Consider the following 8,358-nt stretch of genomic DNA (forward strand, 5'->3'; position numbering starts at 1 on the left):
TTGTGACTGATTGACAAAAGGTTGTTTCTTTCCATCCTAGTTACCCCTGAGAGCTGGGTTTTTTTAACATACAGTACGGCACAAAAATAATCTGTTTTACATTATTGGGAGATGATGGAATGAAAGCTTCTATTAAGCGGGCATTTGAGGTGACTTTATTTTCAAATGTGAAATGTAAATCGTTTTGTATTGAGGCCCATTGCCATTGTATACGAAGTATGTGTGGATTTCCGCCGTTTAAATTGTTTAGCTTTACAGTCTGTTTTCCAATTTAAAGGGAGGGGAGAGAAAAAATGAGAGACCTAGTAGTAATTTTGAAAAATGCAATGATGCTTAGATTTTTTTTTTACAATTTATAGTAACCCTTCAACAAAAAATAAAATAAATAAATAAATATTAAATGTTTACCTCATTATTTTAAACATAATTTAATTATATTGCCCCCCCCCCGGCCACCAACAAGGCTTTGGTTATCAGGACTTTGTAAATAAATGTCACCTTTAAGGATTAAAAACTAAGAGGTTGACGTGAAAAAGTTAAAAGAATTAAAAATGTTTCTAAGGAATCTGAATGAAACGTTTCATTGACCACAGAGGGCCACCTTTATACAGATTACAGAACATTTCAATTTGATTTGGGCTTTAATAGGGGAAAAAAATGCTTGATTAAACTTCTACAAACAGGCATGAAATTAGCAGTGGATTTTTGCAGTTGGTGACTCAGTAGTATGTGGATGTTGACTGCAGATCTCAGGACTTGTTCTGTACCGTGAATTCATTAGGAACTCAGTTTTTTCAAAGACATCTATTACTGTGGCAGTAATAAAAATGCAAAGTGTAATGTTACGAATTAATAATTTAGGGACATACCCGCTAACTTTCTTGCCTTCAGAATCTACAGAGTACAGTAATTTGTTTTCTGTTTTATTGTCAGTATTTTCTGCAGCACTTGGAAGGCCTCTTCTAAAGATGCTTATTATTAAAATACCTATGGAGAAGTAGAGGTTTCATAAATAATGGAGGAAACTTGGGTTTGTAAAGCTGCATTATAATCCAACATATGTAGGCTTTCCTATGCTTATATTATGTCCATGAACATGTCTGTATTATTGCCATCTCATGGAGCCATGACGGCTAAAACAGTCTTCTGGAAACATGGCACCAGGCTTTGTTCAGTAAAATGTCCCCAACATGCAAAACCTGACTGCAAACTGCCACTGGTTAAGTTTGTTATGTATAAAGTTCTCTTGCTGAACTGTGTTATTGTGTTAATGCTATAACATCGGGATGGCTACCTTTGTAGTGAATGACAATAAGAGGTTGTCAACTTCTGTGGAACCTCCCTTCCATGCCTTTTAAAGTTTGCAAGCTATAGATAAATTCATAACAGTTATGGGGAATGAGATGAAAGGTTGTTTATTCAATAAGGAAAGGAGTCGGTGAACATTTGCATAATGCTGTAAGCCTCTTCCTAGAGAGAAGCTGAAAGAGAATTTAATAAAACAAAATGCTGTGAAAGTGATGAGTGTTTATCTTGTGCAGATGGTGGGCATAATGCTTCCATATTGTACTGTAACCATATCTATTAATGTTTAAGGTAGGATAAACTAACCAACAAAGTGGTTTTGTTGATCTTGGAAGCATTTGCATTGAAATGGGAACTTTGATGCTGGCCTATATATAGACTCTTTATAGTTAAGGGGAAAAAAATCCCCTGGCCACCAAATAAAAAGGTTATTAATTTAAAATAAAGGCCACCTGCAGTTCTGCAGTTCTGTATTTCATAAATAGGATACTATTCAGTTAATGTTCTTTAATGTCTCTCATGCAAACTTGGTATTGTTTCAAGTATCCAATGCCGTTCCAAAGCAGGCAAGCAAATATTTATTCTGAGCTATCAAAAACATTAGAGGTAGTCGGACATAAGGTTTATATTTAACCATTTCGCCTGCTCTTTCTGGAGGTAGCAGGCATGTTAGTAGTAATAATATCCTCCATGCTTGTAAAATTTAAACACACGCTGACCTGACTTCAGTAGGCTCATTAAATTGACTTTCAGGTTTAAAAAAGCTCTGGCACACAAATTCTTATGTTTTAATAAACGGCTGTTCGTATTATAATATGTGCTCAGCTCTGTAGGGCAACAAGTAATATTGGACAAATTCAAAAGGATGGAGAACTTTGGGATTTACTGCAAATGTGTTGTCTGTAAGGAATCCTCCATCCAGATCCAAACATTTCAAGGTGGGGGTAATTTGTAAGAACTCTTACAAATCATTACAAATCCATATAAATATTCATATGCATCTGAAGAAATCTTGTTTACTACCAGCCTTTGTTATCCAGCCTTAAAACACAAGATTCTAGTTTGTACTTTTGACTTGGGAGTTTGTCCTCAAGTTGTCACCCTTCCATACTCAAAAGCAGGTGCCTCAGATTTTAATGGAGTCTATGCGGGTTACAGACGCTATAAGGGATGTCCTTAGGACGCCCCATTTTGAAAAGGGGTGTCTCTTCCAGACGCTCCTTACCCTGTTACGTAACAAATGGCAGCCATGGCCGCCGCCATTTTGACGTAACGGACTCTCTGCATCCGATGTCGCAGCCCGAAGTGATGCCGTGAGTGTGCGCTTGGCACTTGCGGCGTCTCTTCCGGGTTGCTGGAAGAGCGCGATTTTCGTGCTCCTCTTTGCAGCGCGGAGAATCGCGCGATTTGGCTGCTGAGACTCCCCGCGTGCAACCAGTGCGCCCGAGACCGCCCCTTTGGGTGGTCTGTAACGGGCCCCAATTGCTTTAGTGATACAGGACAGTTTCAGACAAGGTAAGGTACATTTTTACACTTGCAGCCATGAAAATAAACTAATGATATAGAACATCACCAGGAAACCTGTAGTAGCTGCATGATTCATCCTGGGTAGGAGCAATTACAGAGAATTTGTGTACATTGCATGGAATGTGTGTACTCCAGCCATAGGCACAAAGGAGAATCTTTTAGTTTATTAGTGCAGCCATGAAGAAAAGTTAAAAATAGACTCAGGGATTCCCTTCTGCATAGAGATGCAATGATTATATTGTCTGCTAGTTGATGTCTAACGATTTCAATGGGATCGAAAACAGGATGGCTCTGTCCTTGCTTAAGTACTATATAAACATCTACTACTGCAGTCCTTTGTATGATTACTTGGGATAGGTCCTATTGGACACAATTCCAGGATCATGTTGTGAATGTGCTTTTGATACCTTTCTCACACCTTCACAGTCTTTTGATACTGTTGTAGTTTTTATATTATTAGTATTTTAATTTTTTGTAGAAACAAGCATAACAACAAATAATATGCTTGAGATCCAGCACAATAGGTGTATCAGTTGTGAGTCATGACTATCCAGCTGAAAAACTCCAGCTGACAAAATGACAGCAATAAACTAGAATACCTCTCCAAACATCAACATGTGAAAATGTTGTGTGTGTGTGTGTGTTGTGTGTGTGTATGTAAGACTGGCATTTTCATTTGCATAAACTTGTGCACTGTCATGAAAATTTGGAGTAGTATTTTTAAAAAATGTCTTTGTGAGAGACTGTTTTCAAGGAATCAGCCAATGCTCATGTGGAGGATGAACAGTATTAATCTGTTGAGAACAAGTGGTATCAGGCTTTCCATTGCAGAGGGACATCTATCATGTTTTGACCAACTATATGTCAAACACACACCAAGATGCAGACACAATTTTGGCAGAACTACAACTATTTCATATAGTTCCCTTCTCAGCTATGGGTATGAGTGGCATCAGTAGATAAAATCTAGCCCTGTTAAACGGTGTTTTAAAGCTTTTATGTTCAAAATCGATATTCTGAAAACATTTCAGAGGAGAAGGATGCAAGTTAGTTAAATTTATCAAAACACTGGAAGTTAAACTAACCGGGGAGGGGGGAGTGTTAACTTGCTCCTGAGATGAATGTTATACTGCTTGTTGGTGTTGCTTTCCAGTGACAGACAATAGGAGTACTTATACATCAAAAAGTGGTTGGTGAATTGCTCCTAAAAACCGTAACTATACCATGTTTACTCCAAAAATAAGTGCCATTGATTTGTAGTGGACTTCTAAGTGTTTACGATTATCCGCCACAATCTTGCCTGCTTTTCGAATAACACAATACAAGATTACATTTACGGTTCTTCTTGATTTGTTAAATTTAAGTGTAACTTCACTATTATCTGTGGGAACCAAATTTCGGGAGGAATTAATCCTCCCCAGCTGTCCCCTCCTCACTCCAGGTAATTGTGTGTCCCCTCCTGTGTGGCATTTAATTTGAAAACCATCTTCTCTTTCTTATTCAAAAGGAAAGCTTTTTCCAACCTTAAATCTTTGGGAAGTGAGCAGAGGCTAGGAAAGGTCTCTTTGTCCAGAAGTCCTTCTCCATCCAACCATAGACATTAATTTTAGATCTTGTTTATCACATGAAGCAGAAGTTAGATGCTTCTCAAAACATATTTATGGATAATATGAAATCACATCTTCAGAGGAACAAAGTATTTGATAGAAGAACTTTATTTACGATGTATAAAGATTCCTTCAATTTAATAATAAGCTGGAATGGTTATGTAATGAGACTAATTATGACTTATTGGAGTCAGGAAGTCTTATTTTTTTTTATGTATAGTTTATCATAACAGTCAGTGTGAGGGTTGATGTGAGGTATGTTGTATTTGTGTGATTATGAGGTGTGAAATGTGCTTGTTTTGTATTCGTTGATTTTTTGTTTCTTTTGTTGTCTTTGGTTTTATGTAGTGTTAAATATGTTATTTTATATTCAATTTAAAAAAAAAGCTAACAGTATAGATGAACTGTTGATTTTTTGACAGATAGATTGAGTCAAATGAATAACCAAACATGATGTTTTAGGGTACTATAGTTCAACATAGTTTCTGTGACTAGCCTGCTGGGATCTTCACTCACACTCAGATGTGTAATGTACCTCAAAGAAGCTCAGAAGACAAGCTTGATGTCTGGTTTTCACAGAGGTATGCCCACAAAATGCTAATTGGCTGGGCCTTGTGATAATTGTGAAACACTGGGTTGGTTGTCTTGGTTTGTGGACTGTTGTTGCTAAAGAATTTTCAGGATTGGATTTTAGCTGAAGCAGATCAGTTTGCATATGATTCTTAGCCAACTAGGAGACTAAGTAGTTAGTCAGGTTTGAGATGTCCTGTGCCATCATGACACATAATGGTGGACTGAGTTATATGTCACGATCTATATGTGAATAACATGCATGTAATACTTCCTCATAACGCTCAGTGCAGTCTTCTCCAGTTTGGGGGCTGTCAGAGGTGCTAAGATCCCAATTAACATGTCATAGCACACCAGAGTAGTTTCACAGATCTGAAGACCATTGGGCTGGGGGACACTGATTTAGTCTTAGTGTATTTACAATACACTAAGGAATTCATAGTAAAGGATATATGGCTGATACATGGGAAAGCTGCCACACAAATGCTGGCTGCTATGGCTATAATGAGATTGGTAAATATTTCAAAGTGGCCAGCTAACCAAGTTCCAAGTTTCTAATCTATGGGAGCCAGTAATAGTGATAACTTGGTACACAAGGGCCTGCGTGTCTATAGTAGCTGGACTAATATGTTTTAGGACATTCATTTTCTCTAAGGCTGGGGGCACACATGTTCACCAGTGATAAACACAGTTTTCTCTTGTTATTTGAAAAACCTCCCAAAATGTTTGATCGAGATGATAATAAGAGAAAATAAACACATGTATACCATGGAGACATAAATGTCTCTCAAACCAGTTTCATCTTTGGTATTATTCCAGCATAACTTCCCTGGTATTTCGGATATAGATTTACAATGGAAACACTGTCTGTAACTCAAGTTATTGGTATAGGGTGGCCAAATGCAAAGGGGGACTGGACTCCCAACAATTACGCAGGAGAGAAATTGTAATAAGTGATAACCTGCTGAAATCTCTCATTGTATCACTGTTAAAGGCATAATGAAGTTCAGCCATAGCTCCCCACCTGGATTGTGCACTGTCAGAATCATGGGATTAATTTCTGTCTTGGTGCAATTTAATCCATTTTTGTTTCAAGCCATGTTGTCTAGTTCTAATCTCCACAGCCTAGATTGAAAACAAGGCAATTCAGGCTGCAGCCTTAAACTCATTTTTAAAGGCATAAGCTCCATGAACACAGTGAGAGGTGCTTCATAGTAAACCCATAGGTTTTTTTTTTTTTTTGGTTTTTCAACAACTGAAAAGAGTTTAAAAAATTCAGATTTGTCAGTTTTTATTAATATTATTTGATTCCATAACAATTAAAACATATTGATTTGTAACTAAATATAGCCTGAGAGCTAGCAAACCTTGGAAATATAGCCCTCGTGATTTTGTTGTTGAATCCAAGGTCAATAGCACCAGACAGCGTGGCCAGTGTTAAAAAAGCAGTGGGAATTGTAGTCCTACAACCCACTGGAAAGCCACAAGTACTTCATTCTTGTTTGAGACCACAGCTGCACGTACTGCAGAAATAATGCAGTTTGACCCCACTTTAATTACCGTGGGTCAATGATGGTGGAATTCTGGGATTTGTAGTTTTGTGAGATATTTAGCCTTCTCGTTAGAGAGCTTTGGTGCCACAACAAATTACAGACCTCAGGATTCCAAAGACTTAATCATAGCCGTTAAAGTGGTGTCAAACTGCATTATTTCAGCAGTGCAAATGCAGCCCTACATTCAGTCCTGTAAATGGCTATCAGATTAAGTCAGCAAGATGTATTCTGGGCTCTAGGAACATGTGATTTGCAGTAAAAATTAAAAATTTCTAAATTAATCAATTTTTATCGCCTCTAATTAAAAACGACTCACTTGAAGGGTAAATGCCTAGACCATTTTAGAAGTGAGGGCTGGTAGAAGATTTTTTCGGAGAGATGAGCAAGGATACAGTCTAGTCAGACTTTAACCTCAAGTTGCATTGATGAGAGAGCAGAGCAAGGGCATAAGCGCTCTGTGAAGTTAATGTGCCCTAGATGTCCACCTGTTTGACTGACAGTGATAAATATTCATATTTTGACCTTAAAAATTAGACTTTTCCTCCATGGTTTGTTTTTTTAATGAAGGAAAGCTGACTTTGCTTAATATGTTTGAGAAAGGGTCATAGATTCATGTTGAAGGTTAAATGTTGGCTTTTAACAGTTAATGTGTATTAAATAGATTTTGTTTAAATCAGGTTACATTGAAAGAGATGATTGATGTAACTGTAGTTAGCAAAAATATTACCTGAATGATTTATCTGTATGAATTTGCCCCTCCACAGTTATAATTTTCCTCCTTCATAGAAGCTTGTATAATGTGGGGCCCTTTGTAGGTAACAGCCAGGTTTTGAAGAGCAAGAGTACACTGCTGGGCCAGCCCAAAAATAGCTTTTTTGTACACTTCACAATGATGAATGCTAAATGTTGCTTTATTATATGTCTACAAAAGGGCTACTGCTTTTTATGTACCTTTATTTAATGGAGATAAGCATTCATAATTTCTTTTCTGAGCCAGATGCCATAAAGCGTTTTGGAAGTGCATCATCAGATCCCTTGACAGTGATGAACACTGAACCAAGAGAAGTTGCATCATGCAAAACAGCTTTTAAAAAATACAGTATAACAGTTTATTCTGCTAAGCACAAGATACACAAATATGTTATGAAAACATGAGGGGCTTTTCTTGCATCTATCTTTGCTTTAAAGATAACACAACCAACCAGTTATTTCACTAACAATTGATCTTGAAGCCTGCCTTGAAAGGGATAGAAACATAATTCACTTCTTTGTTTGTTCGCCAGCATGGGTTGTGTTGTATTTTGGCAAAATGCTTGCTAGCATTTCCCCTGCTCTTTTCCTGCAAATTAGGAATTAAACGTAGGTATATGCTTGCGTTTATAGTATCTTGGTTCTCTCCCACCTCAGAGAGACTGGGCAGCTGTGTTAATTCACACTCACAGCTGATGACATCCCAGATCAGGTTTCCTGCTACTAAAGGGAATAAAAATGCCCCCAGTGTGTTTTAATAAAGAGAGGTTGGGTGGACTCGCTGCGAGTACTGGTTCATTTGGGAGAGTGCTGTTTTCCCTTGCCCTGCTCTTCTTGGGTTAATAGCTAGGCAGTGAATGTTGTCTAGCTGCAGGAACTAACAGAATGAATTATTTTGTCTGGATAGGCATGTCGTGTTTTGAAGTTATTTTAGAACAAATTATCTCCTCCAACCACTCTTCAAAGTGACAAAGCAAGAACAAAATATTTTTAAGCTTTGTAAAAATTTAACTTTTTCCCTTGAAAAATCATGCTGAAACAAAATG

General features: G+C 37.5%; 1 protein-coding gene across 1 annotated transcript in view; it reads right to left on the bottom strand.

The window, feature by feature from the left end:
* EIF2B3 (eukaryotic translation initiation factor 2B subunit gamma) overlaps positions 1-8,358 on the bottom strand; it is a 601,892-nt gene that overhangs the window by 131,618 nt on the left and 461,916 nt on the right. The window lies entirely within an intron of this gene.

The sequence above is a fragment of the Sceloporus undulatus genome, chromosome 4, assembly GCF_019175285.1.
Source record: "Sceloporus undulatus isolate JIND9_A2432 ecotype Alabama chromosome 4, SceUnd_v1.1, whole genome shotgun sequence".
NCBI classification, from domain to species: domain Eukaryota; kingdom Metazoa; phylum Chordata; class Lepidosauria; order Squamata; family Phrynosomatidae; genus Sceloporus; species Sceloporus undulatus.